The 15,425-nt window shown below is 36.1% G+C and overlaps 1 pseudogene; it reads left to right on the top strand.

The window, feature by feature from the left end:
* Nucleotides 1-10,202: 10,202 nt before the first annotated feature.
* Nucleotides 10,203-11,008, top strand: LOC122444346 (annotated as a pseudogene).
* The last annotated feature ends 4,417 nt before the right edge of the window (nt 11,009-15,425 follow it).

The raw sequence follows: 15,425 nt of genomic DNA on the forward strand, positions 1-15,425 counted from the left end.
CCCCCTGGAGTAGGAAATAGCCACCTGCTGCAGTATTCTTACCTGGAAAATTCCATGAATTGAAGAGCCTGGCAGGCCACAGTCCATACGTTGCAAAGAGTCAGTCATGAATGAGCACACATACACACACATATATCTCATAAAATATTGAAAATATTGAAAAATATTAAAAATATTGAAAATATTGAAAAGTATTAAAAATATTGAAAAATATTTAAAATATTAAAAACATTGGAAAATATTGAAAAATATTAAAAGTATTGAAAACATTGAAAAATATTAAAAATATTTAAAATATTGAAAAATATTAAAAGTATTGAAAATATTGAAAAATATTAAAAGTATTGAAATATTGACAAATATTAAAAGTATTGAAACTATTGAAAAATATTAAAAATATTGAAAATATTAAAAGTATTAGAAGTATTGAAAAATATTAAAAATATTGAAAACATTGAAAACATTGAAAATATTGATAAATCTTGAAAACATTGAAATATTGAAAAATATTAAAAATATTGAAAAATATTGAAAATATTGAAAGATATTGAAAATATTGAAAGATTGAAAAATACTGAAAGATATTGAAAATATTGAGAACATTGAAAATATTGAATATACTGAAATATTGAAAATATTGAGAATGTTGAGAATATTGAAATATTGAAAATATTGAGAATATTGAAAATATTGAAATATTGAAAATATTGAAAAATATTAAAAATATTGAAAAATATTAAAAATATTGAAAATATTGAAAACATTGGAAAATATTGAAAACATTAAAAAATATTAAAAGTATTGAAACTATTGAAAAATATTAAAAATATTGAAACTATTGAAAAATATTTAAAATATTGAAAACATTGAAAAATATTCAAAATATTGAAAACATTGAAAAATATTGAAAATATTGAAAACTGGAAAATATTAGAAGTATTGAAAATATTGAAAAATATTAAAAGTATTGAAACTATTGAAAAATATTAAAAATATTATAAATGTTGAAAAATATTAAAAGTATTGAAAATATTGAAAAATATTAAAAATATTGAAAACATTGAAAAATATTAAAAGTATTGAAACTATTGAAAAATATTGAAAATATTGAAAAATATATTAAAAATATTGCAAACATTGAAAATATTGAAAAATATTAAAAATATTGAAAGTATTGAAAAATTGACAAATATTGAAAATATTGAAATATTGAAAAATATTGAAAATATTGAAAAATATTCAAAATATTAAAAACATTGAAAAATATTGAAAATATTGAAAAATATTGAAAGTATTGAAAATATTGAAAAATATTAAAAGTATTGAAACTATTGAAAAATACTAAAAATATTGAAAATATTGAAAACATTGGAAAATATTGAAAACATTGAAAAATATGAAAAATATTGAAAACATTGAAAAATATTGAAAATATTGGAAAATATTAAAAGTATTGAAAATATTGAAATATTGAAAAATATTGAAAAATATTAAAAATATTGCAAACATTGAAAATATTGAAAAATATTAAAAATATTGAAAGTATTGAAAAATTGACAAATATTGAAAAATATTAAAAATATTGAAAATATTGAAAAATGTTGAAAAATATTGAATTTTATCTTGTGGATAGATTATTCTGCAATTTCAGATTCTGTCTCCCAACCCCACTCCCAAGATTTTGCACATTGCTGCAGCTGATTGAATATCTAAGTTAGGGAAGGTATTATGTTGGGTGATTTGAATGTGTGTTCCTACTTAATTCTTATTGGAACACTTCAAGGTTGGATCAATTCACCTTTAGGGAGGCAATGTGGCAGTGCTTGAGACTGAGGACTTGGTTTGCATTTCTAGATCTACCACTCATTAGTTGAGTATCCTGGGAAAATGACTTAATGATTTTTTGCTTTAGTTTTCTCATATCTACAATGTTAGATATTGATAGGATATTGATAGAATCTACCATGCAGAGTTCTCATGAGAAGTGAATGAGATAATAAGTGTCAATGCTGAGACCAGTGCCCAGCAGAAAGATACTGACTACTTACAGGAAAGGAAATTGAACTTGAAGGGGGCTCAGTATTTTGCCTGGTGTTGTATAGTAAGTATCAGAGTGGAGCATCCCCTCCATATCCTACTTAGAGCAGATGCCCTTCCTCACCCCAAGAGCAACTGTCTCAATATAGTATTGTATTGTGTTTATAGTACTTATTACTCTTTAAAATTATTTTTTTCTCAAAAAAAAAAAAAAAAACCAATCATTTTTCTCTCTTCCTACTGAACTGTAGGCATTAATATCTCTTTACTACTGCATCCTCCAGACCTGAACCATGCTTGGCACACAAGAGGGCATACACACACACACACACACACACACACACAATGAAACCAAGCAGGGTTCTATAGGGTCTTTCTGAAACAGACTCCCAATACCCACCTTCTGTTGCTTCTTGTGCAAAGAAAACAATTAGCCTCTTGGGCTTTCCCTGAATTCCAAAGAATAAACTTAATCAGAAAAAAATGCAGAAGGAGAGGAAAGCAGTCAAGCAAGACAAAATAATAATAGTTTCACCATTAAACAAAGCTAAGAAGGAACTTTTGTTTCTTTCCATTTGACAATTTTAAATTTTTTAATTGAAATTTTATATAAAAAATTTCTAACCAAAGTGCTTTTCCTCCCATGGGTTGCCATCCCAATCTCTCTCAAGTTGAGCAGCAGCAGTACACAGTGAGGAAACTGATTTCTGAAAGTTCTCAGAAACTTTCAGTTTCTCTTTGCTGAAAGAGGGGGGTCAGCTCTCTTTGCATGTGACTTTACAGGGGATGTCTGATTAAGCTTCTTCTTTGGCTAAAGTTTTCTCATAGACAAGGGCAGGCTGAGGACATGGGAGGCAAGGACCATAGAGCCCAACTCCATTTCAGCATATTTAAATGAATCTTCAACTTTCTGCATCTCATAAAACATTCTGCTTTTACACTTGTAATTCACCTTCCCTCCCATAATAATAAAACAGGTATCTCTTTTACTTTGAGGTAGTATCTCTTTGCCTAAACACTTCACCGACACCAGTTTTTCTGATTTCTATGGCACCTTAGGCCACTGATCATCCAAATTCTATAGTCTGATTTTTTAGGACTCATTTAAAATATTCAAGCTTTCTCATCTCAGAAAAAAATATTTCATATTCCCCCAAACCCCATACATGTCACTCCTGCAACCAATCTATCTTTTACTCCCTGGCTATTGTTTAAAAGCCCTAATCATATAACTGCTTACACTCTGTCACCTCTTTTTCACTCCATACACTTGTGTTTTTTCTCCCAATACTTTCTAAAATCTGTTTTCTTAAAAATCACCAATGATTTCTTTATTTTTAAATCCAAAAGATGTTTTTAACCTCTTTCATCTAGACAAGTATTTCTCAAATTTTAATGTGCACAGGAATATTATTAAAATGCAGATTCTGGCATAGGAATTTTGGGTTGAGCCTGAGATTCTGAAGTCAGAGTAGCTCCCTGGTGACGCAAATGCTACCCACCTACAGACCACATTCGAGCAGCCATTCTCTGCAGTGCTTGCCACTCTTTTGGAGACCTTTGTGTTCCTGGCACACAGTACCCCAACTTTAAACTTTAATTTCTGGGAGATCCCTTGCAAGATCTCCTATTTTTCTTTACCCATCCCACATCAAGAGCATTCCTACTGCTTAGGGCCTCTTTCCTCTCAATCTGTATACTATTCTTTGAAAATTTCATCTGCTCATATTGCTTCAATTATCATGCAAGCAGTCTTAGTGGAGTGCACATAAGACTGGTCTCTGGAGTTAGATCTAGATTCTTTTTATTATATTTTATTTTAAAGTCCTCTATTACTCCTTAATTTTCATTTTCATTTCACTATAACCTTGCAAAAAAAAAAAAGACCCTATTTTTAAAGCAAACTTCATATATATTTCTTATTTTTGTGTGTTTTTGTTTTTGTTTTTAATATTGTATTTTTAAGAGTCTAACCTCTACTCTAGATTTTTAATCTTTGTTTTTCAGTATTTGATATCAATTTTGGACATTTGAGAATCCAATATTCAGTACCCATTTTTATTCAGGAGTGTGATGACTACTCTCTCCCCCTTTTGACTCTCCTTTTTCTCCCCCAGATCACCTCTATTTCCTCCCTCCCCCTTCTCTTCTCAATCCAATTTTGTGAATCTCTGTGGGTGTTCTGGGCTATGGAGAACACTTAGGGAACAGAGTACAACCTAGATCTGTCTCTCTCCTCTTGAGTCTCCCTTTTTCTCCTCCTGCTCATCTCTATCTCCTTCCTCCCTCTCCTTTTCTTCATGTAACTCTGTGAACCTCTCTGGGTGTCCCTCACGGTGGAGAATCTTTTCACCATTAACCTAGAAGTTTTATTATCAGTGCTGTATAGTTGGAGAAGTCTTGAGGCTACTGGAAGAATAAGACTGAAATCCAGAGGCAAGAGACTTAAGCCCCAAAACTGAGAACACCAGAAAACTCCTGACTACAGGGAACATTAAGTAATAAGAGATCATCCAAAAGCCTCCATACCTACACTGAAACCAACCACCACCCAAGAGCCAATAAGTTCCAGAGCAAGACATACCATGTAAATTCTCCAGCAACGCAGGAACATAGCCCTCAGTATCAATATACAGGCTGCCCAAAGTCACACCAAACACATAGACCCATCTCAAAATGCACTACTGGACACTCCATTGCACTCCAGAGAGAAGAAATCCAGTTCCATGCACCAGAACACCGACGCAAGCTTCCATAACCAGGAAACCTTGACAAATCAATCGTCCAACCCCACCGACTGGGAAAAACCTCCACTATAAAAAGGAACCACAGACCACCAGAATACAGAAAGGCCACTCCAAACACAGCAATCTAAACAAGATGAAAAGGCAGAGAAATACCCAGCAGGTAAAGGAACATGAAAAATGGCCACCAAGCCAAACAAAAGAGGAGGAGATAGGGAATCTACCTGAAAAAGAGTTTAGAATAATGATAATAAAAATGATCCAAAATCTTGAAAACAAAATGGAGTTACAGATAAATAGCCTGGAGACAAGGATTGAGAAGATGCAAGAAATGTTTAACAAGGACCTAGAAGAAATAAAAAAGAGTCAATTAAAAATGAATAATGCAATAAATGAGATAAAAAACACTCTGGAGGGAACCAACATTAGAATAACGGAGGCAGAAGATAGGATAAGTGAGGTAGAAGATAAAATGGTGGAAATAAATGAAGCAGAGAGGAAAAAAGAAAAAAGAATCAAAAGAAATGAGGACAACCTCAGGGACATCTGGGACAATGTGAAACGCCCCAATATTCGAATCATAGGAGTCCCAGAAGAAGAAGACAAAAAGAAAGGCCCTGAGAAAATACTCGAGGAGATAACAGCTGAAAACTTCCCTAAAATGGGGAAGGAAATAGTTACACAGGTCCAAGAAACCCAGAGAGTCCCAAACAGGATAAACCCAAGGCAAAACACCCCAAGACACATATTAATCAAATTAACAAAGATCAAACACAAGGAACAAATATTAAAAGCAGCAAGGGAGAAACAACAAATAACACAGAAAGGGATTCCCATAAGGATAACAGCTGATCTATCAATAGAAACCCTCCAGGCCAGAAGGGAATGGCAGGGCATACTTAAAGTAATGAAAGAGAATAACCTACAACCCAGATTACTGTACCCAGCAAGGATCTCATTCAGATATGAAGGAGAATTCAAAAGCTTTACAGACAAGCAAAAGCTGAAAGAATTCAGCACCACCAAACCAGCTCTTCAACAAATGCTAAAGTATCTTCTCTAGACAGGAAACACAGAAAGGTTGTATGAACGTGAACCCAAAACAACAAAGTAAATGGCAACAGGACCATACCTATCAATAATTACCTTAAAGGTAAATGGGTTGAATGCCCCAACCGAAAGACAAAGACTGGCTGAATGGATACAAAAGCAAGACCCCTCTATATGCTGTCTACAAGAGACCCACCTCAAAACAAGGGACACATACAGACTGAAAGTGAAGGGCTGGAAAAAAATATTTCACGCAAATGGACCAAAAGAAAGCAGGAGTTGCAATACTCATATCAGATAAAATAGACTTTAAAGTAAAGGCTGTGAAAAGAGACAAAGAAGGACACTACATAATGATCAAAGGATCAATCCAAGAAGAAGATATAACAATTATAAATATATATGCACCCAACATAGGAGCATCGCAATATGTAAGGCAAATGCTAACAAGAATGAAAGGGGAAATTAACAGTAACACAATAATAGTGGGAGACTTTAATACCCCACTCACACCTATGGATAGGTCAACTAAACAGAAAATTAACAAGGAAACAAACTTTAAACAACACAATGGACCAGCTAGACCTAATTGATATCTATAGGACATTTCACCCCAAAACAATCAATTTCACCTTTTTCTCAAGTGCACACAGAACCTTCTCCAGAATAGATCACATCCTGGGCCATAAATCTAGCCTTGGTAAATTCAAAAAAACTGAAATCATTCCAGTCATCTTTTCTGACCACAGTGCAGTAAGATTAGATCTCAATTACAGAAAAAAAACTATAAAAAATTCCAACATATGGAGGCTAAATAACACACTTCTGAATAACCAACAAATCATAGAAGAAATCAAAATAGATCTAGATTCTAATCGCTACCCTGTCACTTAAAAATACTGCAATCCTGGGTAATTTAAATTCTTTGAAGCTAGGTTTACCATTTGTAAAATGGAGGGTAAAAATGAGTAATCCAAGATGTTGTTGTATGAAATAAGATATTTCTTATAAAGTTCAGACAGTAAAGAATCTGCCTACAATGCAGGAGACCTGGGTTCAATCCCTGGGTCAGGAAGATACCTTGGAGAAGGGAATGGCAACCCACTCCAGGATTCTTGCTTGGAGAATCCCATGGATAGAGAAGCCTGGCAGGCTACAGGTCATGGGATCAAAAGAGTCAAACACCACTGAGTAACTAACACTTTTAGTATTTCATTTTAAAATAAAGCTTAAGCTTCAGTGCCCCTTACATAAACATGACATTTCCAAGAGGCGTAGGGCCCTAGCCATATTTTATAAATGTTTCAAAAAATAAGATATCTTAACGAGTTAAGATCCTTGCCTGTTAAACCCCAACTTCCACTCTACTATAATTCTAGTCTGTCAGGTGGTGACAGAGTGAGCCACAGGCTTATTTGGCATCTGCAAGAGTGAATTTAAATTAAGAATGCATATAATTTTGACATAGTGGAATTTATTTATGCAGCTCACAGTCACTTTGGTATATAAGTGTTTGTCATCAAGATCTCACAGGCTAAACATCAGAGACAGATTTCAAACAAAAATCCGTTTGACACTAATGCTAATTACCTTACATTACACTGTACTGCTGCTCCTTTGGTAATGATTCATCAAAAAGTCTTTGTTTCCAAAAGTCTATTGCCAGAACTTCCAATGTTTAAAAGCATGCAACACTTCCCTAACTGGTTCCAATATGTTTTTATGGTTTCCTTGCATGCTGTTGCATTCCACTCTGTGGAATATCTGTGCATTTCACTCTATAGATTGGAAAATGAGTTCGCTTATGTTCTTCCTTTGGTATGAAAACAGCCTTGTTCAATCATATTTATTACTGTTCATATTAAGTTCACGCTGACTGGTCACAATTTTTTACATTTATGAGAATAAAGTGAAATTCATAGTATGCCAGTACAATGAGGGCATTAACAACTATGGTAGGTAGATGATACTAAGGTCCCCCAGGTAGTGCAGTGGTGAAGAATCTGCCTGCTGATGCAAGAGATGCCAGTTTGATCCCAGGATTGAGAAGATCCCTTGGAGGAGGAAATGGCAACCCACTCCAGTAGTCTTACCTGGAAAATTCCATGGACAGAGAAGCCTGGTGGGCTACAGTCCATGGGGTCGCAAAGAGCCTAAGGGGCTGAGCACACACACACACACACACACACACACACAAGAAATTTGCAGGTGGGATTAAAGTCTCTAATCAGTATGACCTTGAATGAATCAAAAGGAGATTGTCCTAGGTGGGCCTAATCTAATCCGGTGAGCTCTTTAAAAAAGAGCTTAAATGTTTCCTGAGATCAGAGACATCCTCCTTGTCTTGAGGAAACAAGTTGCCATGAGTGCTACAGCTACAAGGAAATGAATTCTACCAGCAACCACCGAGTTTGGAAGAGGGGCCCATGCCCCAGACAGTCTTAGTTGACTCCTTGACTACAAACTTGTGAGATTCAGCTTAACTGTGTCCTGATTTCTGACTTACAGAACTTGTGATATAAACAGATGTTGTTCCATCACAAAAGTTCTTGGTAATTTGTCACTATCAATAGGAAACTAACATAGACAATAAACTTGTTAATTGGTGTGATCAGCTGATAATATTGATCAGTTGATAGGATTTGTTAGGACAAGAAAATTTGGAATGTAATGAAATCTTGTAGCACATAGTACTGTGATAGACAGTTTCCAAATTTTGACCATAATCCTATAAATTTTCATCCATTATCAAAATGCACTTTGCATTTTTTAAGAAAGCAAATTTCAATCAATGATTATCTTTCTTTTCTCTGTATTGGAAGCTTTTATAAATTTATTGTCATATGAAGAAAAAAGTAAAAACTATGAAGACAAAAAGCGTAGAAACAAAAAGTATTATGGCAGTGTGTCATGGAAATAAGTACTAAAATAGGATTCAATTTTCTAGATTTATGCTGTCTGTGGAATTTGCTTTCTAAAATTTATAATTTGTTATGATTTTATTTCTCATTCTAAACATTATTTTGTATTTAATTTTTATCCATAATTTTGTGTGGTTTTAGAAAGTGCAATTTTGTAAGTTTCAGAGTCTACAAAACATAAATTCTCCTCCTTACATAATTATAATGCTTTAAAATTCAACCCTACAAAGCCAGCAAGGGGGTGAACAAAAATTGTGAACTTCTCTTTATTTCTCTATCTGACCCCTGGAGGGCACTGTTGTGAAAACTAGAAAAGATCAGAATAAGCTAAAAAAAACCTTCCTTGCTTACAATTTAAAGAGATATCCTGACACCATTTTTTACACAATGACATGTAAAGCATCTCAGACACTAAGACAGGAAGTTTTAAGACAGCCTCTCTTCTTAGCCTAGTCTACAGTCTCCATCAGAAGAAGAAATCTCTATCACCATCATTGCTCCTCAACCTCAGAGCAACTTGGATTCAAGTCCCCCAGTCATGAGACTTCTGTCTGTGGGGAATCACCCAGAAAGCAGCTCACTGCCTCTTCACTGCTCCACCAAGACCTTGGTGTTCACCTTGATGCGTGAGGCACTCCTGCTGCTGAGGGAGTACTGTCCCATTTTACTCTCTTGTCCACACATGGAACATTGTTCTGGTTTGACTTTGAGTAGAGACTTTCGTTTAGCTGAGTTCACTGATTCAGTAGTAATGTTTCAGGAGCCCAGTCAGTGACCCAGCCCGATGGCCACATCACTCTCTGAAGGAGCCCCTCTGGAGCTGAGGTGCAACTACTCAATTTCCCTTCAACCAGATCTCTGCTGATATGTGCAGTATCCCAACCAAGGACGCCAGCTTCTGAAGTACATGTCTGGAAACAACCTTGTTTCAGCCATCAAAGCTTTTGCGTCTGAATTTAGGAAGAGTGAGACTTCCTTTCACCTGAGGAAAAAGCCCACTGAAGTAATGTCACCAAGTACCCCTATGCTCTGAGTGACATGGTGACTAGGACTGTAGGGGGAGCTATCTGCAAACCCGGAGGTCTGGGAGCTTAAAGGACTTACAGCTTCAGCCTGCGTTATTTTCAGGAAGTAGGCATGTTCTGTGAAGGCAAACAGTACAGAGAATATAGAGTATTGCAAGTGTTTCATTCCTATGGGCATCTTAGATTTTTTTCTTTTCTTTCTTTTTCAATTTGCAAAGGAGAGATTTGTTTTCTCCAGTTCCATGTTCTCAGGGGAGCTGACTGTTAGGCAGGCTTCCTGTCACAGAGTGTCTCCTGAGCGGGGTTTGCTGGGGGAGCTGATTGGTTGCAGGAGCAGGAAATTTCCAGACAAGAAATCACATACCACTTATGGGTTTAGCTGTGTATTTTAAGGTGAAAATTTCTCAGCAGCAAGTCAAGGCATCATGAAGAGGCTAGTGGGCACTGTGCTGGGGCTTTTGTTTGCCCGGGTTTGCTGTGAGTTGGGGCGGCCCTGCAGGGGAATCTGAAGAAATGAGCAGCTGCTGTATTGCTGAGGGAGGGAGTAGAAAGGGTTGACAAGTCCTGCACACGTCCTGTCCTTCTCAACGTCTGTGGGAGCTGGAGGGACACGCTCGGGGTCTTTTCAGAGTTACAGTGAGCCTCACCTGTGACTGTTTGTCTCTTTCTCATCAGGAGTGAGAGGGGTGGACGTGGCGCAGAGTCCCCCAGCCCTGACTCCACAGGAGGGAGCCACCTCTACACTGTGGTGTAATTTCTCCACCTTGGCAGAGAGTGTGCAGTGGTACCTTCAGAGCCCTGGGGGCCACCTCATCCACCTCATTTACATTCCTTCAGGGACAAAGCAGGAAGGAAGATTAAAGGCCACGACAGTCCCCAAAGAACGCCGCAGCTCACTGCACATTTCCTCTCCGCGGACCACAGACTCGGGCCCTTACTTCTGTGCTGCGCAGCACGGTGCTCCCCAGGCACCTGCGGCCTCCACACGAACCCTCCCGGGGCTCAGCCCCTCCTCCAGCCTCAGTCACACCGTGGGCCCCATGGGGCATTTGCAGTGCTTCTTACTGGCCTTCCAGATGTGAGACTTTGGTCTTTATCTTCCTCTCAATCTGTATCTTCTTCTGCACTAGAGTCTCAAACTTGTAGCTAGGAGAGTATCTATGAATAGATAAGACAGTGAAAGTGAAAGGCGCTCAGTCGGGTCCGGCTCTTTGCGACCTCATGGACTATACAGCCCATGGAGTTCTCCAGGCCAGAATACTGAAGTGGGTAGCCTTTCCCTTCTCCAGGGGATCTTTTTTTACCAGCTGAACCACAAGGGAAGCCCAAGAATACAGGAATGGGTAGTCTATCCCTTCTGCAGCGGATCTTCCCGACCCACGAATGGAGCCTGGGTCTCCTGCATTACAGGCGGATTCTTTACCAACCGACCTGTGAGGGAAGCCCTCTCAAAATAAATATTTAGCTACAATATGCTCTACTCCAAAATGGTAAGAAGTGAAAGGAACTAAAGGAAGAGAAAAGTGACTCCAAGAAGATGTTATTCAGCCAAGTTGGCTGTCTCAGGAATGTCCATCCAAACCTGCCTCACCATGATGTGTCCCAACAGACAATTAGAGATACATCTCATCCTACTACTGCAGCACAGCAAACAAAAAATACATATATGCTCAATGATTCATATGAACTTGGTCGTTTAATTAAAACAAATTTATCCTCTTTCAATTCTGGATGCAAGAAGTCTGAAATCAGTTTCACTGGCTACAGTTAAGGTATTGGGAGGGTCGATTCCTTTCCTTACTGCACATTACATAAATTTATTTATAAGTTTGGGAAAATACACACAATTTTGTACCTCTTAATCCGCTTCAGCTATTTCACTCCTACACCCACCCCTTTCCCCTCTAGTAACCAGTAGTTCATTCCCTGTATCTCTGAGTCTGTTTCTGTTCTATTTGTTAGTTTTGCAATTTAGAATCCATATATAAGTGAAAACAAATAGTATTTGTCTTTCTCTGTCTGACTTATTTTGCTAAGTGTAATACCCTCCAGGTTTTTCATGTTGTCTCATGTGATGAGATTTTATTCTTTTTATGATTAAGTAATATTTCTTTGTTAATATATATATATGTATATATATATGTGTATATATATATATATATATATGAAATGTATCTATTCATATGGATGAATACTGATTGCTTCCATATCTTGGCTATTAGAAATAGTGCTGCTGTGAATATTAGGGTGCATATATATTTTCAAATTAGTGTTTTTGTTTTCTTCTGATAGATATCCAGGAATGAAATTGCTGGATGATGTAGTATTTATATTTTTAATTTTTGAAGAACTTTTATGCTGTTTTAAATAGTGGCTACACCAGTTTACTTTCCCAGCAAGGGTGCCCAAAGGGCCCCTTTTCTTCACATCCTCAGCAATACTTATTACTTCTTGGCTTTTTGATGATAGTGTTCTGATTGGGGTGAAGTGAGATTTCATTGGGTTTTGATTTGCATTTACCTGATGATTAGAGATGTTGAATGTCTTCATGTGTCTGTTGCCCATCTGTATGTTTCTTTGGGAAAATGTCTATTTAGGTCCTCTGCCTTTTTTAAAATCAGATTATTTATAGTTTTGATATTGCATATAAATTTCTTTATATATTTTGGACATTAACCCCTTATTGACTAATGGTTTGCAAGTATCTTCTTCTGTTTGATAGGCTGTCTTTTTGCATTTTAATAGTTTTATTCCAATTTGGATGCTTTCTATTTCTTTTTCATATATGACTGCTATGACGAGGACTTCAAGTACTATGTTAAATGGAAATGGTGAGAGTAGGCATCCTTGTCTTGTTCCTCATCTTAGAGAAAAGATTTCAGTTTTTACCATCAAATATGATATTAATTGTGTGTTTGTTGTAAATGGCCTTTATTATTTTGAAATCTGTTCCCATTATACCAAGTTTATTAAGAGTTTTTAACATGAATGTATGCTGAATTTTGTCAAATGTTTTTTCTTTGTCTGTTGAGATAATTATATAAGTTTTTATCCTTCATGCTATTAATGCATATCATGTTGATTGATTTGCAAATATTGAACCATCCTTGTACACCTAGGCTATATCCCACTTGGACATGATATATGATTCTTTCATAAATTGTTGAATTAAGTTTTCTAACTTAATTCAGTTCTAAAGGAAATTAGTCTTGAATATGCATTGGAAGGACTGATGCTGAAGCTGAAACTCCAATACTTGGGCCATCTGATGCAAAGAACTGATTCACTGGAAAAGACCCTGATGCTGGGAAAGATTGAGGGCAGAAAGAGAAGGGGACAACAGAGGATGAGATCATTGGATGGCATCACTGACTTGATGGACATGAGTTTGAGCAAGCTCCAGGAGCTGGTGATGGACAGAGAAGCCTGGCATGCTTCAGTCCATGGGGTCGCAAAGAGTCGGGATGACTGAGCAGCTGAACTGACTGAATTGAAGTTTGCTAATATTTTGTTGAAGATTTTTTAAACTATATTCATTTGGGAAATTGACCTTTTTTTTGTAGTTTTGTTGTCTAGTTTTGGCATCAGGGTAATGAAGGCTTCATTGAGTGAGTTTGGTAATATTTCCTCACCTTCAATTTTATGGAAAAGTTTGAGAAGGATGGGACCTAACTATTCTTTAAATGTTTGGAGAATTACCCTGTGAAGCCATAGAGTCCTCTATATCAGGAATCAGCAAAATATGGCTCATGAACCAGTCCATTCAGCCATTTACTTTGTAAATAAATTTTGTTGGAACATAAGAAAGCTTATTTATTTATGTATTATCAATAACTTATTTCATGAAACAATGGCGGAGTTCAGTAGTTGCAGCAGAATGAATGGCCTACAAAGACAAAAATATTTACTATTCTACCCTTTATTGAAGATGTTTGTAATCCCCTCTTCTACATCGTTAGTCATCATGGAAATGCAAGTTAGTTAGATCTCTATACACCCATTAATGGCAACCCACTCCAGTATTCTTGCCTAGAGAATCCCGTGGACAGGGAAGCCTGGTGGGCTGCTGTCTATGGGGTCGCACAGAGTCGGACACGACTGAAGCGACATAGCAGAGGCAGCATACACACATTATTTTGGCTAAAAATAAGAAGACAACTATATCAAGTGTTGTTAATGACGCTGAATAATTGTCAGATTTAGAATCTATTTAGAGACATATTCTCTTCAGTGTAAGTAATCTCCTTGATCTAATGTTGATCTTATGGGAGGAGAGACAGCCCCATGCAGTGACTCGGCCTGAGGGCCAGTTTCTGCCTTTGAAGGGATCCCAGGACAGGTGAGGCTCTATCATGAGTATTTTGAGAGCCCTGCTTCCTCCTGGTGTGTCCAGCACCCAGACCAAGGCTTCCAGACCCTCGTGAGACACGCCTCCATATGGAACAGAGAAGGTTTCATAGGGAACCTCAACAAGGGCAGAGATTTACTAACTGAAGAAATCCTTGACACAAGAAGAGGACTTGGCCACATATTTCAGTGTTCTGATAGATGCTCTAAAATATATCTATTACCAAAAAAAGTTAAAGAAGAAATAGAAAAGCTAAATAAGTATGTAATCATTAAAGTAATTTGACAATTAGAAATATAAATTTGTAGAGAATTTCTAATAGATGGGAAGTTTTTAACCTGCAAGTGTGCCCCACCACATAATTAAAAATTGAATGCATAGTAGGATATATAGTAAACCATGTAACCAAGAAAATATTAGAAATTAAGTTTATATAGGGGGTTTCTACAAATAAATAAGAAAAACATTCAAAATGAAAAGAGATACTAAAGATAATTTGCATAAAGCCAATTTAAAGAAGAGGAAATAGACATGTGAACATATAAAACATCAACTTCTGCAGTAATCAGAGGAAATTAAATTAAAGCAAATTACTATCTCATTTCTGTCAGATAACCAGAAATGTGAAAGTCTGGTAGCATTAAGTTTTGACCCAAATACAGGGAGAGGAAGACTATTAAACTTCTCCAGATGGAGAAAAGCAACCACATAGAGAACACTTATTTAACAGCTTCAGAGAAAAATTGCCTGAACTATTTAATAAAGAAGAAAATGTATATATTTAAAAAGTCAAGCAATTCAACTTCCTGTTACCTACATTCAAGTAATTCCAACATTTGAACAAGGAGGCATTTACAAGGATAGTCACACCAACCCTGTAAGCAAACGTGTAACCATTCAGGTACAGAATGAATGAAAAATGATTTACATATGAAGTCAAAATACAATGAATTATTACAAGCAAAGAAACAGTTCTTATATTGTTTTCTTATATAAATCTTACAAAAATAAAATGCTGAATATAAAAAGTATCAGAATGATATATGCTTCATGACACTACTTATGAGAAATTTCAGAATATAATCTCAATATAATATATTGTTTTGTGATACATAGCTATAACAGTAAAATTGAAAAGACATACATGGAATCTTCCCAGTAGTAGTTATTACTTTAAAAATAGGAAAAGTACTAGAAGTTACTCTTTAGTTTTGTCTGTAATGTTTGGAAAGAGCTATAGAAAATATAGCAAAATTAAATATCTGTTTACCATCATTGGCAGGGGAAAATGTGTCTGCAC

This window comes from Cervus canadensis, chromosome 6 (assembly GCF_019320065.1).
Source record: "Cervus canadensis isolate Bull #8, Minnesota chromosome 6, ASM1932006v1, whole genome shotgun sequence".
NCBI lineage: Eukaryota > Metazoa > Chordata > Mammalia > Artiodactyla > Cervidae > Cervus > Cervus canadensis.